Here is a 22,041-nt window from a genome sequence, read left to right on the forward strand (position 1 = left end):
TTCCCATATCTCTTCGCTCTTGCGTCTCCCTCCCTCCCACCCTCCCTATCCCACCCCTCCAGGCGGTCACAGAGCACTGAGCTGATATTCCTGTGCTATGCGGCTGCTTCCCACTAGCTATCTACCTTATGTTTGGTAGTGTATATATGTCCATGCCTCTCTCTCTGTCACAGCTCACCCTTCCCCCTCCCCATATCCTCAAGTCCGTTCTCCAGTACGTCTGTGTCTTTATTCCTGTCTTACCCCTAGGTTCTTCATGACATTTTTTTTCTTAAATTCGACATATATGTGTTAGCATGCGGTATTTGTCTTTCTCTTTCTGACTAACTACACTCTGTATGACAGACTCTAGGTCTATCCACCTCATTACAAATAGCTCAATTTTGTTTCTTTTTATGACTGAGTAATATTCCATTGTATATATGTGCCACATCTTCTTTTTCCATTCATCCAATGATGGGCTCTTAGGTTGTTTCCATCTCCAGACTATTGTAAATAGAGCTACAATGAATATTTTGTTACATGACTCTTTTTGAATTTTGGTTTTCTCAGGGTATATGCCCAGTAGTGGGATTGCTGGGTCATATGGTAGTTCTATTTGCAGTTTTTTAAGGAACCTCCATACTGCTCTCCATAGTGCCTGAACCAATTCACATTCCCACCAGCAGTGCAAGAGCGTTCCCTTTTCTCCACACCCTCTCCAGCATTTATTGTTTCTAGATTTTTTGATGATGGCCATTCTGACCGGTGTGAGATGATATCTCATTGTAGTTTTGATTTCCATTTCTCTCATGATTAATGATGTTGAGCATTCTTTCATGTGTTTGTTGGCAGTCTGTATATCTTCTTTAGAGAAATGTCTATTTAGTTCTTCTGCCCATTTTTGGATTGGGTTGTTTGTTTTTTTGTTATCGAGCTGCATGAGCTGCTTGTAAATTTTGGAGATTAATCCTTTGTCAGTTGCTTCATTTGCAAATATTTTCTGCCATTCTGAGGGTTGTCTTTTGGTCTTATTTATGGTTTCCTTTGCTGTGCAAAAGCTTTGAAGTTTCATTAGGTCCCATTTGTTCATTTTTGTTTTTATTTCCATTTCTGTAGGAGGTGGGTCAAAAAGCATCTTGCTGTGATTTATGTCATAGAGTGTTCTGCCTATGTTTTCCTCTAAGAGTTTGATAGTTTCTGGCCTTACATTTAGGTTTTTAATCCATTTTGAGCTTATTTTTGTGTATGGTGTTAGGGAGTGATCTAATTTCATACTTTTACATGTACCTGTCCGGTTTTCCCAGCACCACTTATTGAAGAGGCTGTCCTTTCTCCACTGTACATTCCTGCCTCCTTTATCAAAGATAAGGTGACCATATGTGCGTGGGTTTATCTCTGGGCTTTCTATCCTTTTCCATTGATCTATCTTTCTCTTTTTGTGCCAGTACCATACTGTCTTGATTACTGTAGCTTTGTAGTATAGTCTGAAGTCAGGGAGCCTGATTCCTCCAGCTCCGTTTTTCGTTCTCAAGATTGCTTTGGCTATTCGGGGTCTTTTGTGTTTCCATACAAATTGTGAAATTTTTTGTTCTAGTTCTGTGAAAAATGCCAGTGGTAGTTTGATAGGGATTGCATTGAATCTGTAGATTGCTTTGGGTAGTAGAGTCATTTTCACAATGTTAATTCTTCCAATCGAAGAACATGGTATATCTCTCCATCTATTGGTATCATCTTTAATTTCTTTCATCAGTGTCTTATAATTTTCTGCATACAGGTCTTTTGTCTCGTTAGGTAGGTTTATTCCTAGATATTTTATTCTTTTTGTTGTAATGGTAAATGGGAGTGTTTTCTTGATTTCACTTTCAGATTTTTCATCATTAGTGTATAGGAATGCAAGAGATTTCAGTGCATTAGTTTTGTATCCTACTACTTGACCAAATTCATTGATTAGCTCTAGTAGTTTTCTGGTAGCATCTTTAGGATTCTCTATGTATAAGTATCATGTCATCTGCAAACAGTGACAGCTTTACTTCTTCTTTTCTGATTTGGATTCCTTTTATTTCCTTTTCTTCTCTGATTGCTGTGGCTACAACTTCCGAAACTATGTTGAATAATAGTGGTGAGAGTGGGCAACCTTGTCTTGTTCCTGATCTTAGTGGAAATGCTTTCAGTTTTTCACCATTGAGGATGATGTTGGCTGTGGGCTTGTCATATATGGCCTTTGTTATGTTGAGGAAAGTTCCCTCTATGCCTACTTTCTGCAGGGTTTTTATCATAAATGGGTGTTGAATTTTGTCAAAAGCTTTCTCTGCATCTATTGAGATGATCATATGGTTTTTCTCCTTCAATTTGTTAATATGGTTTATCACATTGATAGATTTGCGTATATTGAAGAATCCTTGCATTCCTGGAATAAACCCCACTTGATCATGGTGTATGATCCTTTTAATGTGCTGTTGGATTCTGTTTGCTAGTATTTTGTTGAGGATTTTTGCATCTATGTTCATCAGTGATATTGGCCTGTAGTTTTCTTTCTTTGTGACATCCTTGTCTAGTTTTGGTATCAAGGTGATGGTGGCCTCGTAGAAGGAATTTGGGAGTGTTTCTCCCTCTGCTATATTTTGGAAGAGTTTGAGAAGGATAGTTGTTAGCTCTTCTCTAAATGTTTGATAGAATTTGCCTGTGAAGCCATCTGGTCCTGGGCTTTTGTTTGTTGGAAGATTTAAAATCACAGTTTCAACTTCAGGGCTTGTGATTGGTCTGTTCATATTTTCTATTTCTTCCTGATTCAGTCTTGGCAGTTTGTGCATTTCTAAGAATTTGTCCATTTCTTCCAGGTTGTCCATTTTATTGGCATAGAGTTGCTTGTAGTAATCTCATGATCTTTTTTATTTCTGCAGTGTCAGTTGTCACTCTCCTTTTTCATTTCTAATTCTATTGATTTGAGTCTTCTCCCTTTTTTTCTTGATGAGTCTTGCTAATGGTTTATCTATTTTGTTTTTCTTCTCAAAGAACCAGCTTTTAGTTTTATTGATCTTTGCTATCGTTTCCTTCATTTCTTTTTCATTTATTTCTGATCTGATTTTTATGATTTCTTTCCTTCTGCTACCTTTGGGGTTTTTTTGTTCTTCTTTAACTGCTTTAGGTGCAAAGTTAGGTTGTTTATTCGAGATGTTTCCTGTTTCTTAAGGTGGGCTTCTATTGCTATAGACTTCCCTCTTAGAACTGCTTTTGCTGCATCCCATAGGTTTTGGGTCGTTGTGTCTCCATTGTCATTTGTTTCTAGGTATTCTTTTATTTCCTCTTTGATTTCTTCAGTGATCACTTGGTTATTAAGTACTGTATTGTTTAGCCTCCATGTGTTTGTATTTTTTACAGATCTTTTCCTGTAATTGATATCCAGTCTCATAGTGTTGTGGTTGGAAAAGATACTTGATACAATTTCAATTTTCTTAAATTTACCAAGGCTTGATTTGTGATCCAAGATATGATCTATCCTGGAGAATTTTCCATGAGCACTTGAGAAAAATGTGTATTCTGTTGTTTTTGGATGGAATGTCCTATAAATATCAATTAAGTCCATCTTGTTTAATGTATCATTTAAAGCTTGTGTCTCCTTATCTATTTTCATTTTGGATGATCTGTCCATTGGTGAAAGTGGGGTGTTAAAGTCCCCTACTATGAATGTGTTACTGTCAATTTCCCCTTTTATGGCTGTTAGTATTTGCCTTATGTATTGAGGTGCTCCTATGTTGGGTGCATAAATATTTATAATTGTTATATCTTCTTCTTGGATCGATCCCTTGATCATTATGTAGTGTCCTTCTTTGTCTCTTGTAATAGTCTTTATTTTAAAGTCTATTTTGTCTGATATGAGAATTGCTCCTCCAGCTTTCTTTTGGTTTCCATTTGCATGGAATATCTTTTTCCATCCCCTTACTTTCAGTCTGTATGTGTCTCTAGGTCTGAAGTGGGTCTCTTGTAGACAGCATATATATGGGTCTTGTTTTTGTATTCATTCAGCCAGTCTGTGTCTTTTTGTGGGAGCATTTAGTCCATTTACATTTAAGGTAATTATCAATATGTATGTTCCTCTTCCCATCTTGTTAATTGTTTTGGGTTCGTTATTATAGGTCTTTACCTTCTCTTGTGTTTCTTGCCTAGAGAAGTTCCTTTAGCATTTGTTGTAAAGCTGGTTTGGTGGTGCTGAACTCTCTCAGCTTTTGCTTGTCTGTAAGGGTTTTAATTTCTCCATCAAATCTGAATGAGATCCTTACTGGGTAGAGTAATCTTTGTTGCAGGTTTTTCTCCTTCATCACTTTCAGTATGTCCTGCCACTCCCTTCTGGCTTGCAGAATTTTTGCTGAGAGATCAGCTGTTAGCCTTATGGGGAGTCCCTTGTGTTTTATTTGTTGTTTTGCCCTTGCTGCTTTTAATATGCTTTCTTTGTATTTAATTTTTGACAGTTTGATTAATATGTGTCTTGGCATATTTCTCCTTTGATTTATTCTGTATGGGACTCTCTGTGCTTCCTGGACTTAATTAACTGTTTCCTTTCCCATATTAGGAAAGTTTTCAACTATAAACTCTTCAAATATTTTCTCAGTCCCTTTCTTTTTCTCTTCTTCTTCTGGAACCCCTATAATTTGAATGTTGGTGCATTTAATGTTGTCCCAGAGGTCTCTGAGACTGTCCTCAGTTCTTTTCATTCTTTTTTCTTTATTCTGCTCTGCAGTAGTTATTTCTAGTATTTTATCTTCTAGGTCACTTATCCGTTCTTCTGCCTCAGTTATTCTGCTATTGACCCATCTAGAGTCTTTTTCATTTCATTTATTGTGTTGTTCATCATTTTTTGTTTCATCTTTAATTCTTCTAGGTCCTTGTTCAATGTTTCTTGCATTTTGTCCATTCTATTTCCAAGATTTTGGATCATCTTTAGTATCATTATTCTGAATTCTTTTTCAGGTAGACTGCCTATTTCCTCTTCATTTGTTAGGTCTGGTGCGTTTTTATCTTGCTCCTTCATCTGCTGTGTGTTCTTCTGTCTTCTCATTTTGCTTATCTTACTGTGTTTGGGGTCTCCTTTTTGCAGGCTGCAGGTTCATAGCTGCCGTTGTTTTTGGTGTCTGTCCCCAGTGGCTAACGTTGGTTCAGTGGGTTGTGTAGGCTTCCTTGTGTAGGGGACTAGTGCCTGTGTTCTGGTGGATGAGGCTGGATCTTGTCTCTCTAGTGGGCAGGTCCACGTCTGGTGTTGTGTTTTGGGGTGTCTGTGGACTTATTATGATTTTAGGCAGCCTCTCTGCTAATGGGTGGGGTTGTGTTCCTGTTTTGCTAGTTGTTTGCAATAGGTTGTCCAGCACTGTAGCTTGCTGGTCATTGAGTGAAGCTGGGTGCTGGTGTTGAGATGGAGATCTCTTGGAAATTTTCGCCATTTGATATTATGTGGAGCTGGGAGGACTCTTGTTGATCAGTATCCTGAAGTTGGCTCTCCCACCTCAGAGGCACAGCACTGACTCCTGGCTGCAGCACCAATAGCCTTTCATCCACACAGGTCAGAATAAAAGGGAGAAAAAGTAGAGAGAAAGAAGTAGTAGAAGTAGGAAGAAAGAAAGAAAGAAAGGAGGAAAGGAAGGAAGGCAGGAAGAAAGAAGGAAAGAAGGAAAGAAAGGAGGGAGGTAGGGAGGGAGGAAGGAAGGAAGGAAAAAAGAAAGAAAGAAGATACAGTAAATTAAAATAAAGTATAATAAAGTTATTAAATTAAAAAATAATTATTTAGGAAAAAAAAGGGGACAGATAGAACCTTAGGACAAATGGTGGAATCAAAGCTATACAGACAAACTCTTACACAGAAGCATACACATACACCCTCACAAAAAGGGGTAAAGGGGAAAAAATCATAAATCTTGCTCTCAAAGTCCACCTCCTCAATTTGGGATGATTCGTTGTCTAAAGGAGGGAAGGGAGGAAAGAAAGAAAGAAGGTAAAGTGTAGTAAAGTTATTAAAATTAAACTTAATTATTAAGAAAAGAAAATTTAAAAAAAACCGGACGGATAGAACCGTAGGACAAATGGTGGAAGCAAAGCTATACAGACAAAATCTCACACAGAAGCATACACATACACACTCACAAAAAGAGGAGAAGGGGAAAAATCATAAATCTTGCTCTCAAAGTCCACCTCCTCAGTTTGGGATGATTCGTTGTCTATTCATGTATTCCACAGTTGCAGGGTACATCACGTTGGTTGTGGAGCTTTAATCCGCTGCTTTTGAGGCTGCTGGGAGAGATTTCCCTTTCTCTTCTTTGTTCTCACAGCTCCCAGGGGCTCAGCTTTGGATTTGGCCCCGCCTCTGCATGTAGGTCGCTGGAGGTGTCTGTTTTTTGCTCAGACAGGACGGGGTTAAAGGAGCCGCTGATTCGGGGGCTCTGGCTCACTCGGGTGGGGGGAGGGAGAGGCACAGTGTGCGGGGCGGTCCTGTGGCGGCAGAGGCCGGCGTGACATTGCACCAGCCTGAGGCCCGCCGTGCGTTCTCCCGGGGAAGTTGTCCCTGGATCCCGGGACCCTGGCAGTGGCGGGCTGCACAGGCTCTTGGAAGGGGAGGTGTGGATAGTGACCTGTGCTCCGTCTCTGGGTTTCGCGCTTTTAGACGCAGCTCGCACCCGTTTCTGGGGTCCGCGTTTTTAGCCGCGTCTCGTGCGCGTCTCTAGGGTCCGCGTTTTCAGCCGCGGCTCGCTCCCGTCTCTGGGGTCCGCATTTTTCGCCGTGGCTCGCGCGTGTCTCTGGAGTTCTTTTAGGCAGCGCTCTTAAATCCCTGTCCTTGCGCACCAGGAAACAAAGAGGGAAGAAAAAGTCTCTTGCCTCTTCGGCAGCTCCAGACCTTTTCCCGGACTCCCTCCCGGCTAGCCGTGGTGCACTAACCCCTTCAGGCTGTGTTCACGCAGCCAACCCCAATCCTCTCCTTGCTCTTGGACCAAAGCCGGAGCCTCAGCTCGCAGCCCCACCCGCCCCGGCGGGTGAGCAGACAAGCCTCTTGGGCTGGTGAGTGCCGGTAGGCGCCGATCCTCTGTGCGGGAATCTCCCCACTTTGCCCTCTGCACCCCTGTTGCTGTGCTCTCCTCTGCGGCTCCGAAGCTTTCCCCCTCAGCCTCCCGCAGTCTCCGCCCGCGAAGGGGCTTCCTAGTGTGTGGAAACCTTTCCTCCTTCACAGCTCCCTCCCACTGGTGCAGGTCCTGTCCCTATTCTTTTGTCTCTGTTTTTTCTTTTGCCCTACCCAGGTACGTGGGGAGTTTCTTGCCTTTTGGGAGGTCTGAGGTCTTCTGCCAGCATTCAATAGGTGTTCTATAGGAGTTGCTCCACGTGTAGATGTATTTCTGGTGTATCTGTGGGGAGGAAGGTGATCTCCGCATCTTACTCTTCCGCCATCTTCCCCTCTGCCCCCCTCCAGTGAACATTGATTTGTATATTTTTTGCCTCTGAGTCCTTGTGGGATTTTTTTTTATTCAAACAGAAAGTCACAAAAATTTTAATCATCCTCATCAGTTCACTCAGTCCCATATAATCATTTTTTTCTCATCTTGATCTTCTGTTAGCACTTTCATGAGTTCAGTTTTCCATTAGAGTTCTGAAAATGCTTATTCATTCAGTTCACCAGTATAGTCAGTTACCAGAAACCTGTACTTGTCAGAGTCTTTTCCATGAATTTCTTGAAGATGAAACCCTTTTATAGGAACATTTTTGCAAAAGCATCACAGTACACCCAGAACTGTCTGGGAATGACAAAAGACTTAAAAATGACCACGGTTAAAGATCTGATGAAAGTTCATAATAATGCAATTGACAAGGAAATTTACTTATTTCTGAGACATACATTTTAAAGTAATAAGTAGAAGTATGACTTATAACATTATACCAAAACATATAAGATTTTTAGAAATTTCATGTAATGTCTGAAACATTTATATTAACATATTTCAATACAAATAACCCAAAGAAAGTTTAGTATTAGTTGTTTTTTTCTTTGTTTGTTTATACTGACGGTTCTTATGAGTCTTTAATTTTATACACATCAGTGTATACATGTCAATCCCAATCACCCAATTCAGCACACCACCATCCCCACCCCACTGTGATTTTCCCTTCTTGGTATCCATACGTTTGTTCTCCACATGTGTGTCTCAACTTCTGCCCTGCAAACCAGATCATCTGTACCATTTTTCTAGGTTCTACATACATGCGTTGATATACGATATTTCTTTTTCTCTTTCTGACTTACTTCACTCTGTATGACAGTCTCTAGATCCATCCACGTCACAACAAATGACTCAATTTCTTTCCTTTTTATGGCTGAGTAATATTCTATTGTGTACATGTATCACAACTTCTTTATCCATTCGTCTGTCGATGGGCATTTAGGTTGCTTCCATGACCTGGCTATTGTAAATAGTGCTCCAAAGAACATTGGGGTGCATGTGTCTTTTTGAATTATGGTTGTCTCAGGTATATGCCCAGTAGTGGGATTGCTGGATCATATGGTAATTCTATTTTTAGTTTTTTAAGGAACCTCCATACTTTACTCCATAGTGGCTGTATCAATTTACATTCCCACCAACAGTGCAAGAGGGTTCCCTTATCTCCATACCCTCTCCAGCATTTGTTGTTTGTAGATTTTCTGATGAGGCTCATTCTGACTGGTGTGTGTGAGGTGATACCTCATTGTGGTTTTGATTTGCATTTCTTTAATAATTAGTCATGTTGAGCAGGTTTTCATGTGCTTCTTGGCCATCTGAATGTCTTCTTTAAAGAAATGTCTGTTTTGGTCTTCTGCCCATTTTTGGATTGGGTTGTTTGTTTCTTTAATATTGAGCTGCCTGAGCTGTTTATATATTTTGGAGATTAATCCTTTGTCCGATGATTCGTTTGCAGATATTTTCTGCCAGCCTGAGGGTTGTCTTTTGGTCTTGTTTATGGTTTCCTTTGCTGTGCAAAAGCTTTGAAGTTTCATTCGGTCCCATTTGTTTATTTTTGTTTTTGTTTCCATTACTCTAGGAGGTGGATTAAAAAAGATGTTGCTGTGATTTATGTCAAAGAGTGTTCTTCCTATGTTTTCCTCTAAGAGTTTTATAGTGTCCGGTCTTACATTTAGGTCTCTGATCCATTTTGAGTTTATTTTTGTGTATGGTGTTAGGAAGTGTTCTAATTTCCTTCTTTTACCTGTAGCTGTCCCATTTTCCCAGCACCCGTTATTGAAGAGACTGTCTTTTCTCCATTGTATATCTTTGCCTCCTTTGTCATAGATTAGTTGACCATAGGTGTGTGGGTTTATCTCTGGGCTTTCTATCTTGTTCCATTGACCTATGTTTCTGTTTTTGTGCCCGTACCATATTGTCTTGATTACTGTAGCTTTGTAGTATAGTCTGAAGTCAGGGAGTCTGATTCCTCCAGCTTCGTTTTTTTCCCTCAAGACTGCTTTGGCTGTTCAGGGTCTTTTGTGTCTCCATACAAATTTTAAGATGGTTTGTTCTAGTTCTGTAAAAAATGCCATTGGTAATTTGATAGGGATTGCATTGAATCTGTAGATTGCTTTGGGTAGTATATTCATTTTCACAATATTGATTCTTCCAATCCGAGAACGTGGTATATCTCTCCATCTGTTGGTATCATCTTTAATTTCTTTCATCAGTGTCTTACAGTTTTCTGCATACAGGTCTTTTGTCTCCCTAGGTAGGTTTATGCCTAGGTATTTTGTTCTTTCTGTTGCAATGGTAAATGGGAATGTTTCCATAATTTCACTTTCAGACTTTTCATCATTAGTGTATAGGAATGCAAGAGATTTCTGTGCATTAATTTTGTATCCTGCAACTTTACCAAATTCATTGATTAGCTCTACTAGTTTTCTGGTGGCATTTTTAGGATTCTCTATGTATAGTATCATATCATCTGCAAACAATGACAATTTTACTTCTTCTTTTCCAATTTGTATTCCTTTTATTTCTTTTTCTTCTCTGATTGCTGTGGCTAGGACTTCCAAAACTATGTTGAATAATATCGGTGGGAGTGGACATTCTTGTCTCTTTCCTGATCTTAGAGGAAATGCTTTCAGTTTTTCACCATTGAGAATTATGTTTGCTGTGGGTTTGTCGTATATGGCCTTTATTATGTTGAGGAACGTTCCCTCTATGCCCACTTTCTGGAGAGTTTTTATCATAAATGCGTGTTGAAGTTTGTCAAAAGCTTTCTCTGCATCTATTGAGATGATCATATGGTTTTTCTTCTTCAATTTGTTAATATGGTGTATCGCATTTATTGATTTCATTTATTGAAGAATCCTTGCATCCCTGGGATAAATCCCACTTGATCGTGGTGTATGATGCTTTTAATGTGTTGTTGGATTCTGTTTGCTAGTATTTTGTTGAGGATTTTTGCATCTATATTCATCAGTGATATTGGTCTGTAATTTTTTTTTTTGTAGTGTCTTTGTCTGGTTTTGGTATCAGGGTGATGGTGGCCTCATAGAATGAGTTTGGGAGTGTTCCCTCCTCGCCAATTTTTTGGAAAAGTTTGAGAAGGATGGGTGTTAGCTCTTCTCTAAATGTTTGATAGAATTCGCCTGTGAAGCCATCTGGTCCTGGACTTTTGTTTGTTGGAAGATTTTTAATCACAGTTTCAATTTCATTACTTGTGACTGGTCTGTTTATATTTTCTATTTCTTCCTGGTTCAGTCTTGGAATGTTGTGCTTTTCTAAGAATTTGTCCACTTCTTCCCGGTTGTCCATTTTATTGGCATAGAGTTGCTTGTAGTAATCTCTCATGATCCTTTGTATTTCTGCGGTGTCTGTTGTAACTTCTCCTTTTTCATTTCTAATTTTATTGATTTGAGTCCTCTCCCTCTTTTTCTTGTTGAGTCTGGCTAATGGTTTATCCATTTTGTTTATCCTCTCAAAGAACCAGCTTTTAGTTTTATTGAGCTTTGCTATTGTTTCTTTGTTTCTGTTTCATTTATTTCTGCTCTGATCTTTATGATTTCTTTCCTTCTGCTAACTTTGGGTTTTGTTTGTTCTTCTTTCTCTAGTTCCTTTAGGTGTAAGGTTAGATTGTTTACTTGAGATGTTTCTTGTTTCTTGAGGTAGGCTTGTATAACTATAAACTTCCCTCTTAGAACTGCTTTTGCTGCATCCCATAAGTTTTGGATCGTCATGTTTTCATTGTCATTTGTCTCTAGGTATTTTTTGATTTCCTCTTTGATTTCTTCAGTGTTCTCTTGGTTATTTAGTAACGTATTGTTTAGCCTCCATGTGTTTGTATATTTTTCCCTGTAATTCATTTCTAATCTTGTAGCATTGTGGTCAGAAAAGATGCTTGATATGATTTCAATTTTCTTAAATTTACTGAGGCTTGATTTGTGACCCAAGATGTGATCTATCCTGGAGAATGTACCATGCACACTTGAGAAGAAAGTGTAATCTGCTGTTTTTGGATGGAATGTCCTATACATATCAATTAAATCTGTCTGGTCTATTGTGTCATTTAAACTTTCTGTTTCCTTATTTATTTTCATTTTGGATGATCTGTCCCTTGGTGTAAGTGAGGTTGTAAAGTCCCCCACTATTATTGTGCTACTGTCTATTTCCTCTTTTAGAGCTGTTAGCAGTTGCCTTATGTGTTGAGGTGCTCCTTTTTTGGGTGCATATATATTTATAATTGTTATATCTTCTTCTTGGATTGATCCCTTGATCATTATGTAGTGTTGTTCGTCTTCTCTTGTAATAGTCTTTATTTTAAAGTCTATTTTATCTGATATGAGTATAGCTACCCCAGCTTTCTGTTGATTTCCATTTGCATGGAATATCTTTTTTCATCCCCTCACTTTCAGTCTGAATGTGTCCCTAGGTCTGAAGTGGGTCTCTTGTAGACAGCATATATATGGGTCTTGTTTTTGTATCCATTCAGCAAGCTTGTGTCTTTTGGTTGGAGCATTTAATCCATTCACGTTTAAGGTAATTATCGATATGTATGTTCCTATTATCATTTTCTTAATTGTTTTGGGTTTGTTTTTGTAGGTCCTTTTCTTCTCTTGTGTTTCCCACTTAGAGAAGTTCCTTTAGCATTTGTTGTAGAGCTGGTTTTGTGGTGCTGAATTTTCTTAGCTTTTGCTTGTCTCTAAAGCTTTTAATTTCTCCATCGAATCTGAATGAGATCCTTGCTGGGTAGAGTAATCTTGGTTGTAGGTCCTTCCCTTTCATCACTTTAAGTATATCATGCCACTGCCTTCTGGCTTGTAGAGTTTCTGCTGCGAAATCAGCTGTTAACCTTATGGGAGTTCCCTTGTATGTTATTTGTCATTTTTCCCTTGCTGCTTTCAATAATTTTTCTTTGTCTTTAAGTTTTGCCAATTTGATTACTATGTGTCTCGGTGTGTTTCTTCTTGGGTTTATCCTGCCTGGGACTCTCTGCGCTTCCTGGACTTGGGTGGCTATTTCCTTTCCCATGTTAGGGATGTTTTCGACTATAATCTCCAAATATTTTCTCTGGTCCTTTCTCTCTCTCTTCTCCTTCTGGGACCCCTGTAATGTGAATGTTGTTGCGTTTAATGTTGTCCCAGAGGTCTCTTAGGCTGTCTTCATTTCCTTTCATTCTTTTTTCTTTAGTCTGTTCCACAGCAGTGAATTCCACCATTCTGTCTTCCAGGTCACTTACCCATTCTTCTGCCTCAGTTATTATGCTATTGTTTCCTTCAACTGTATACCAAACAGCTTGAAAACACACACATACCCCTCCCACAGTAATATTCATACCTATACATATATATGGTTTAATCCTTCATAGCAGCTCATTAATGTTGTCCCCAGTATGAAAAAAAATGTTAAACCAAATTAAGGGGTTGCATGCAAGCAACTTGATCCTATAACCTTGTTAGAGGTTTTTTTTTTAAATCAGCAGACCCTTTAAGAATTCTAATAATGTACAAGTGAATCTTCTATTGTCCTGATAACATCTCTTTGTACTACATAGAATTGACCACTCAGTTTTCTCCCCGTCTCAGGAAGGAAAAGATCCAGTTAACTTCTTTGCCTGCCCTTCCCAGTAAAAGCAAAGCTTTGTATCCTTTCCTTTTTTTTTTTTCCGCAAAACTGGGCTAATACCAAATGTTGAAAGGTATCCTTTTTCTTCTATTCAAATTGTGAAAACATTACTTAACATCCTAAGAATTTGAGAGTGAGAGCTCTTTCCTGGTTAATCTTCTCTGGGGAACTTGAGGTTTTTACTGCTAAAGACAGTATGGTGCAATGGAAAGAATGCTGATCTGTAAACAGTGTATTTAATTGAATCCTTCAAAGGTTTTTTCTGTTTTCAATTTTTGAGTTGAATTGCTTATGGACTCTACAAAATAGCCCTGTCCTGTAAAATCCTACTGTGTTGAGTTTCTTCACAGTGCTAATAGTGTGGCCATTTCCTAGGACCTTATTTCAATAATCCTGTGTTGCCTTTTTGTTCAGTAGCATGGCAGGCACTATTGAGGTAGTGAATGTTCATAAGGGCAGAAAATCAGACCTGCTGTGCCCTCACTATGCAGATTTTTCCTGTGCTACACTTGTGAGCAGCTATACTGGACAAGTGCCTGTGTGCCTAACTGGAGGTCAACATAATAGTCCTGAGTTCAGCTAGGAAACTTCTTTAGCATCTTTAACTTCGTCTTGGATTATCCATTTCCCCACAGCAGCAGTCACTTACCCACAAAGTATAAGCAGTGTTATGGGCCAGTAAAACATACTCTTAGTATCCAGCCAAAGCATTTAGCACTAGATACCAAGTCCGCCAGGAGTGGGAGGTAAGTGTGATGCAATCGGTTGATTGCCTGGTCCACATCAATTTCCTCCTTTTCTCACAGCAGAGCTCTCATTTTGCTCAGGAAACTTCCTTCCCACCATTCATGTGACTGGGTAAGTGGACTCCATCCCCAGTTCCAGAGGTTAGTCCTGACGAGTCTAAGCCAGTTAGTGCAGGACATTTCCCAGGCAGCCGTTACTGGGCTGGGCACAAAACCTAAATTGGGCCGAATCAGACTGAGGGGAAGGGCTTGGTTCTTCCCCTCAGTCCAATTAGGAAGAGGTTTTTCCTGTCCTGTTGGAAGTAGGTGGCCCTAACTTGAGAAGTTGAGAGAATCACAGGAAATTAGGCTTTAGAATGAATCTGACACTGTAGACTGAAAAATTGTTTTATTTTGCCACTGAATTGAATGTAAGCTCACCGTTTCCTGGGACTGCCCATTACTTCAGGAAAAAAAAAAAATTCCTTGTAACAGAAGTCAAGGTTTCTGTTACTTGCAGCTGAAATCATTTCTCACTGCTTGAAATGGGGTAAAGAATCCCAGAGAACAAAGCTGACTGTCCACACATGTGCAGTCCCAGGACAGGAAGAGTTTCCTGCAGAAACAGGGTGCTTGTACCTGCTAAAAGCAGTGTAGGCAAAAGCTGCCCCTCCCTGCCCCCACTCCCCACAGTTTATTTCTGGGCAGTGGCTTGCTAGGCTTCTTTCCTGTTTTGTCCTTTTCTTTTCTTTTTTTTTTTTTTTTGTAAGTTTACAACTCAAATTAGTCCATACCTGATAGTAGTTTATATCTGAGATAAGCTGTATTTTTTTTTAATTCTTTATCTTTTCTGTCTTCCTTAGCTTTCCTCTGGTATTACACCAGGCCACTTGTTTAATGATGCCTTCCTCATTGGGTTAGAGGTATATGTCAGATTATTTAACTATTTCTCCATATTTCGTGTTTTAGAATATAAAATTATCAATGTAAGAACCACATCTATTGTGTTACTTAGCAGGAGAATTCAGACTTATAATTCTCTTCTGACATCTTTTCTCATATTCTCAGCTATATCTTCTCCAATGGGAAGAGAAAGGAATCTTTACCAATTTTGATTGTTCTAGGAGTCTTTGTGTTAGGAAAAACAAATGTGATATTATGAGACTGTTTTGGAAATAGAGTAGTATTGCTGTATCAAAAGAGATGAACAGCCTTATTGATTTAGAGCTTGCAGCCTTTTTCAAGGTAACAAATATGTGCTAGAACATGAGTAGTTGCATTTTAATATATACCAGGGAGCAAAAGATAACCTTTCTAAACTTCACTGTAGCCTCATACAAAAAACAAGATGATGGAAATATTTAGTGTCGTTTTTATAAGCCTGATAAAATGTTTTAAGGTGTAGAATGACTAATTTGGTTATGTCAAGTGTGACAATAAAATCCTCTGATACATTATCCAAAAAGGAAATTAATATGCTGTAACACTTGAAAGATTCTGGTAAATGTAGTCAAAACATTGGGAGTGGGGGCAGCGGGTACCATCCGAAGGGAGCCAGGACCAAATGTGTTCTGACAGTCTTCAAAACCTTCAGAGAAAGTGACCATATAGTACATGTGTTGAGCCTAACAAGGGGAGATGGGGCTTGGTTTGCAGACTGGTCTGTGTTTCCTGAAGCCAGTGCCACCTGGAAGGGGAAAGAATTAGTCTGGAACTATAAATAGTAGGAAAAATGATTACATAAAATTTAGGGAAAGAGTTGAATAAAACTGTAATCTGCGCTTGGGTACTAGTTTTCTATAATGTGATATGCTGGGCAATAGCACTAGCTAACATATATTGATTATTGTGTGTCAGACATGGATTTGAATGCTTACCCCATATGATCCTTACAACTCTGAAACTGTGCTTTCCAGGACATTGCCAGTAGTCTTGTGTGGCTATTTACATTTAACTGAATTAAAACTAAATTAAAAATTCAGTTTCTTACTTGCATTAGCCACATTTCAAATGCTCAATAGCTACATGTGGCTAGTGGCTACTATTTGGACAGTACAGAATAGAACATTTCCTTAGTCTCAGAAAGTTTTATTAGACAATGCTGCTATAAGATGTGCTCTATTAACTATCTCTTGTTTACAAATCAAGAAACTGAGACCCACACAGGTTTAGTACTACACCCAGGGTCATATAGCTATAGTAAGGAACAGAGCCAAGATTGACATCCAGTGTAGCTCCAGGACCTTTGCTTTTTCACCACTATGCTCTTCGTGGTGAAAGAGCAAAGGTCAGTTTGTAATAAAGTCAGTTTGTAATAATATAGTGCCATGTCTTCTGACAGTTTTATATTAACAAAATGCACTTACTGTTTTAAAAATTTACAAAAAATGTATAGTTCAATAAAAGTATAAGTTTATTAATATTGAGACATTGGGAAATGTGGGCCTTTTTTTTTTTTTTTTAGTAAAAGGCGAAAGATTTATACGATCTGGGCCATGTTATTTTTTTAAATATTTTTATTGAAGTATAGTTAATGTACAGTATTATGTAGGTTATGGGTGTACAATGTAGTGATTCACAATTTTTAAAGGTTATACTCCATTTATAGTTATACAATATTGGTTACATTCTCTGTGTTGTACAGTATATCCTTGTAGCTTGTTTTATACATAATAGTTTGTACCTCTTAATTCCCTACTCTTATATTGTCCCTCCCCCCCTTCCTCTCCCCACTGGTAACCACTAGTTTGTTCTCTATATCTGTGAGTCTGCTTCTTTTTTGTTATTTTTACTAGTTTGCTGTATTATTTTGGATTCCACATATAAGTGATATCATACAGTATTTGTCTTTCTCAGACTTACTTCACTTAGAATAATGCCCTCCAAGTCCATCCATGCTATTGCAAATGGAAAAATTTTCATTCTTTTTTATGGCCAAGTAATGTTCCATTGTGTGTATGTATACACACACACACACACACACACACACACACACACACACACACACACACACACACACACACACACACACACACACACACACCCCATATCCTCTTTATCCATTTATCTGTCGATGGACACTTGGTTTGCTTCCGTATCTTGGCAATTATAAATAGTGCTGTTATGAATAATAGTGCATGTATCTTTTTGAATTAGTGTTTTGGGGGTTTTTTTTGATATATACCCAGGAATTTAATTGCTGGGTCATATGGTAGTTCTATTTTTAATTTTTTGAGACACCTCCATAATGTTTTCCACAATGGCTGTACCAATTTACATTCTCAACAACGGTGTACTAGGGTTCTCTTTTCTTCACATCCTCACCAACATTTGTTATTTGTGTTCTTTTTGATGGTAGTCATTCTGACACATGTGAGGTGAAATCTCATTGTGGTTTTGATTTGCATTTTCCTGATGATCAGCGATGTTGAGCATCTTTTCATGTGCCTGTTGGCTGTCTGCATGTCCTCTTTGGAGAAATGTCTATACAGGTTTTCTGCCTAATTTTTTTTAACCAGGTTGTTTGTTTTTTTGATATTGAGTTGTATGAGCTGTTTATATATTTTGGATATTAATCCCTTATTGATCATATCATTTGCAAATATTTTCTTCCATTCAGTAGGTTGTCTTTTCATTTTGTTATGGTTTCCTTTGCTGTGCACCATGTTATCTTAAATCCTATGAGTGAGCTCTTAGAGGTGATTGCTGGCCCCAGCTGAGTTTTATCTCTTGACTACTGCCTCCAACTATATCTAAATACCTGAGTCTCTCTTTCTTATTACCTTTCAGTTGTCTTTGTTAGAACTATCACTCTCCAGAATTATTGCATTTACCATTGCTCATTTATATTTTGGAGTTTCTTAAATGAAATTGTTAGTTCTTTAAATAACCCTTAAGTAACTTCTCTTTGAGACGTCTCTAGGAAGTCTTGAGATTCTCTGAAGTGTTTGTCATTGGCTGGGAGTCAGTGCAGTAGAGCTTGGAATTCCAGGAAAAGTTAGCCCTTTTAGAAAACTACGTCTTTATTCCACATGAGTACATTACTTGAGAAGAAAAGGAATGGAATTCTGTTTTCTTTTTTCATCCTGTGTGTGCTCTAATCCTTCCAAATGATGTGCCTATAGAAAACATTTTGTCTCTTTCAAAATATCAATAGTGTGTGAAGTGGAAGAGGATATGGAGATCTTTCATCCAGTCATGTGTTTATTGATGTTCCATTGAATACGTTGTCATGCCCAAATATATAAGTAGGTGCTAGAGATCTAAAGATAAATATGACTCTCCACAGCTTTCAGAAAGCTTGCAGTCTTAATGGGAGAGACAGTGGCACAGAGCTATATGCTATACTAATTCATAAAAGTATTCCTGGGGTCTCATAGGAATACCCTTATGGGGCACTGTACCCAGCAGGGACACCATCTGAAAGCAAGAGTTCTTAATTTTGCATAACAGGACTCTTCGGGGATCTGGTAAACTCTAAGGATATTCATGTTGGGGTGGTTGTGGATTAAAGTGGTATTATAATATACTGGAATTTTGCCTGATGATTCAGGGAGCCTCCACCAGACCTGTTGCTGCCCATGAAGAAAGGCCCAGAGAGATACGTATACACAAAGAGAGAAGTTCAAACCAGAGCACTTGGGACAGTAAACAGGGGTCTAAAGCATTTAAATCATGCAATTTTGAAATATTTATTGATCGAAAAATTGGTTTTACTGTATTGGTGAACCCATACTATAATTACATTCAAAACCCTTTTAGAAAACCAAATTTATTCTAAAAATTCAAATAACATATCTGTGTATAGTAAAGCAAATAATTTAAAATTGATTATCTGAATGATTTTGCCTATTCTGGTAAACACATAGTATTAAATTTACGTCTTAATCATTTTTAAGTGTACAGTTCAGTAGTGTTAAGTATATTCACATTGTTGTGCAGTAGATCTCTAGAACTTTTTCATCTTGTGAAACCAAAACTCTATATTCATTAAACATGAATTCTCAGTCCTCCTCTCCCTAGCCCTTGCTTTACACTAATAATTCTCAGCCATGGTTTTTGATAAGAATTACTTGAGGACTTCTTAAAGGGCTTTGCTGATCCTAAGCCTCACCCCGAAGATTCTGATCCAGTTGGTCTAGGTTCTGCCTTGGGCCTTAGCATCAGTTTAAAAGCTTCTGCGGTTATTCTGATGTATAGCTAGAGCCAGTGCATTACAACAAGCAGCAAATCAGCTTGACCATTTCAGGGGACATGTCTTCACAGACTTCTCTTTGTCATCTTTCTGTTCACAGTGTAATAATGCCGTTATTTCCCAAGCTTTCATGTATGTACAAATCACCTGAGGATCTTGTTCAACTCTACATTCTGATTTAGCAGGTCTAGAGTGGGACCTGAGACTGCATGTCTAACATGCAGTGATATTGATGCTTCTGGTTCATGGGTCACACTCTGAAAGGCAAGGTGATAAGCAACTTTATGGTATTGTCAAAGTCAAGACTTTTGTGTTGGGGAAAATTCAAGTTTCCAAATATCATCTTGTTGTCATTCCATAAAATCCTCACAGTCTGATGTGTTTTCTGGATGGCTAACTACAAGGTCATCCATCTCTGCTGGCATTGTGCTTCCATTGATGTAAATCCTACCCAAAAGTATATTGCCCTGCATTATCCCAACATCTTTGGTGATGAAAGGAAAACCAAGGAATACATAAGCTTAATCTTACTTTCTTCTTTGACATTTCCCACTTTAGGTTATCTTCCATATCTTATGTCCATAATCATTGTGGAAAGGTGTCTTTTCTTTAATTCGTAACCATGAAGAATTATTCCGAATACTGAAACAATGGAAAGATAATGATTGTACATTGCCAGATGACACCCTTTATCCATTAGGACTTATATTAAAGGAACGTCCGACTCAAAACAAACTTACCAGCGAAGGAGATGTCATGGTTATTGTAACTGGTGGGAGGTGTGCAAGCTTGAGATGGTTTAATTAGGCAGCTCAGCAGGATATTAAGGTGTACACGTCTACACACCACTCTGTCCAGAGGGAGAAAGCTTACAGAAGAGTGAGGAACATCTCCCCCTCATGTCTTACTACCCACATTCAGTCCTGAAATGGTCTATGGTCATTGAATATCCTGTAGTGATTGGCTTAGGCCTGGGTTATGAGAGGGAGACCTCACTGCTTCCTGTTTAGTACTACCTAAATGTTTTTACGTAGGTATTTGTTATGGGTTGAATTGTGTCCTCCCCCCATCCACCCCAAGGTACGTTGAGGTCCTAATCCTTAGTACCTCAGAATGTGACTTAGTTTGGAAATAGAGTTGTTACAGATGTGATCAGTTGAGATGAGGTCATACGGGAGTAGGGTGGGCCCCTACTCCAGTATGACTGGTGTCCTTATAGGAAGATGTGAAGACAGAGACAGGGAGAATGCAGTGTGACAATGTAGGCAGAGATTGGAGTTACATAGCTACAAGCTGAGGAATGCCACAGGTTACCAGCAAGCCACCAGAAACTTAGAGGGCGCAAGGAAGGATTCCCCTACAGATTTCAGAGGGAGCATGATGCTGCCTACACCTCGATTTCCGACTTCTAACATCCAGAACTGTGAAACAGATTTCTGTTGTTTTAAACCACTGAGTTTGTGGCATTTTGTTTCCGCAGCCCTAGGAAACTAATACAACACTTATCCATTACGTTAGTTTTAAATATTAAAAAATCAAGAGTGTATTGGAGGAAGGAGGGCAGGTTATTATAAAGGCAGTGAAAAGTACAACAGCATGATGTTTGCATAGGACTGTTAAGCCGATGGTTGTTAGTGTTAAAGTATTGGGTTGGCCCAAAAGTTCGTTTGGGTTTTTCCATAAGATGTTACAGGAAAACCCGAACGACCCTTTCTGGCCAATCCAATATAAGATTCTGTCATCATCTTTCCATTGTTTCAGTGTTCCTTCAGCGACTTCCCATTACTTTTAGAATAAAGACCAGAATCCATATGTGACATGTGAGGTCCAGTGTCACCTAGTCTTCCTCACGAGCCTAGCTAGGATTCTGCTCCTGTCCCCATGGGCGCTAGTCACCGATAGCCCATCAGTTCTTCAAGCACAGCCTGTGCTTCCCACCTCATATTCTGCACATGCTCTTCCCATTATCTGTGCTGCTCTCTCTTCATTCCTGCTCTTCATTCACCTAGTTTCATGCCCATTCATCCTTCAGATCTCAGTTCTTAATTCACTTCCTCGTGGAAACCTCTGACCTTCGAGGACTAGGCCAAGTTCCCCTGGTGTGTAGTTTTGTAGTACACCGTACTTCTTTCCAGGTACTATAATTGTAATTTAATAGCTAACTAATTATAGGCAGGTACTATAGTTAACTCCAATTTGAAATCAAGGCTGTTGACTCCAAAATTTAAAACCCCCAATACGCTTAACTTCCTTATGGGCAGGGCCCATTTTCTTTTTTTTTTTTTTTAACATCTTTATTGGAGTATAATTGCTTTACAGTGGTGTGTTAGTTTCTGCTTCACAACAAAATGAATCAGTTATATATATACATATGTTCCCATTTCTCTTCCCGCTCTTGATCACCTTTTTATCCCATCTGGCATAGTACTTTGCACATAACTGGTAATTAACTAATATTAGTGTAAATTTTTTAAAAAGAAAACGTTAATGAATGAAATGTAGTTTTAACAAATTCAAGTAAAGAGCCAACCTTGGTGTGTTTGTGTGGTACTAGGGGATTTCCATATCACAGACCACATTAGGAAGCTTGTACTTAATTCTTCCATCCGTGGTTCCCAGACTTTGATCATGTGAGCAGGTGTAATTTTAAAAATTGAGACCAGCATAGATTTGACATCTTTCTGTTTTACCACGTAAAATTCATGTTAAGAGATGGCACCCATGCCACCATCATTTCAGAAAACATAATATATTGGTGCTAAATATATAATCATAGAATGCAGATAATTTAAACTGAATAAATTTGGTTTCATAAAAAAATCACCATGTTTATTTTTTCTCAGTCTCATTGTGCAACACACCAGTGGAAACTTAGGGACTGGCACTCGTCAGTGGATCAGTGTTTAGGGATCGTAGACGGGAAGTTTTGAAGGAATTTATGTTGGCATGTGGCACAGCTTGATTTTTATTTTACATATATATAGTCTTGTTAGCTGTTTGGAGGCTGGATTGTAAGGGACAAAGAGTAGATTTAAAAATAGCAACAAGGAGATTGCTAGAG

This window comes from Pseudorca crassidens, chromosome X (assembly GCF_039906515.1).
Source record: "Pseudorca crassidens isolate mPseCra1 chromosome X, mPseCra1.hap1, whole genome shotgun sequence".
Classification (NCBI taxonomy): Eukaryota; Metazoa; Chordata; class Mammalia; order Artiodactyla; family Delphinidae; genus Pseudorca; species Pseudorca crassidens.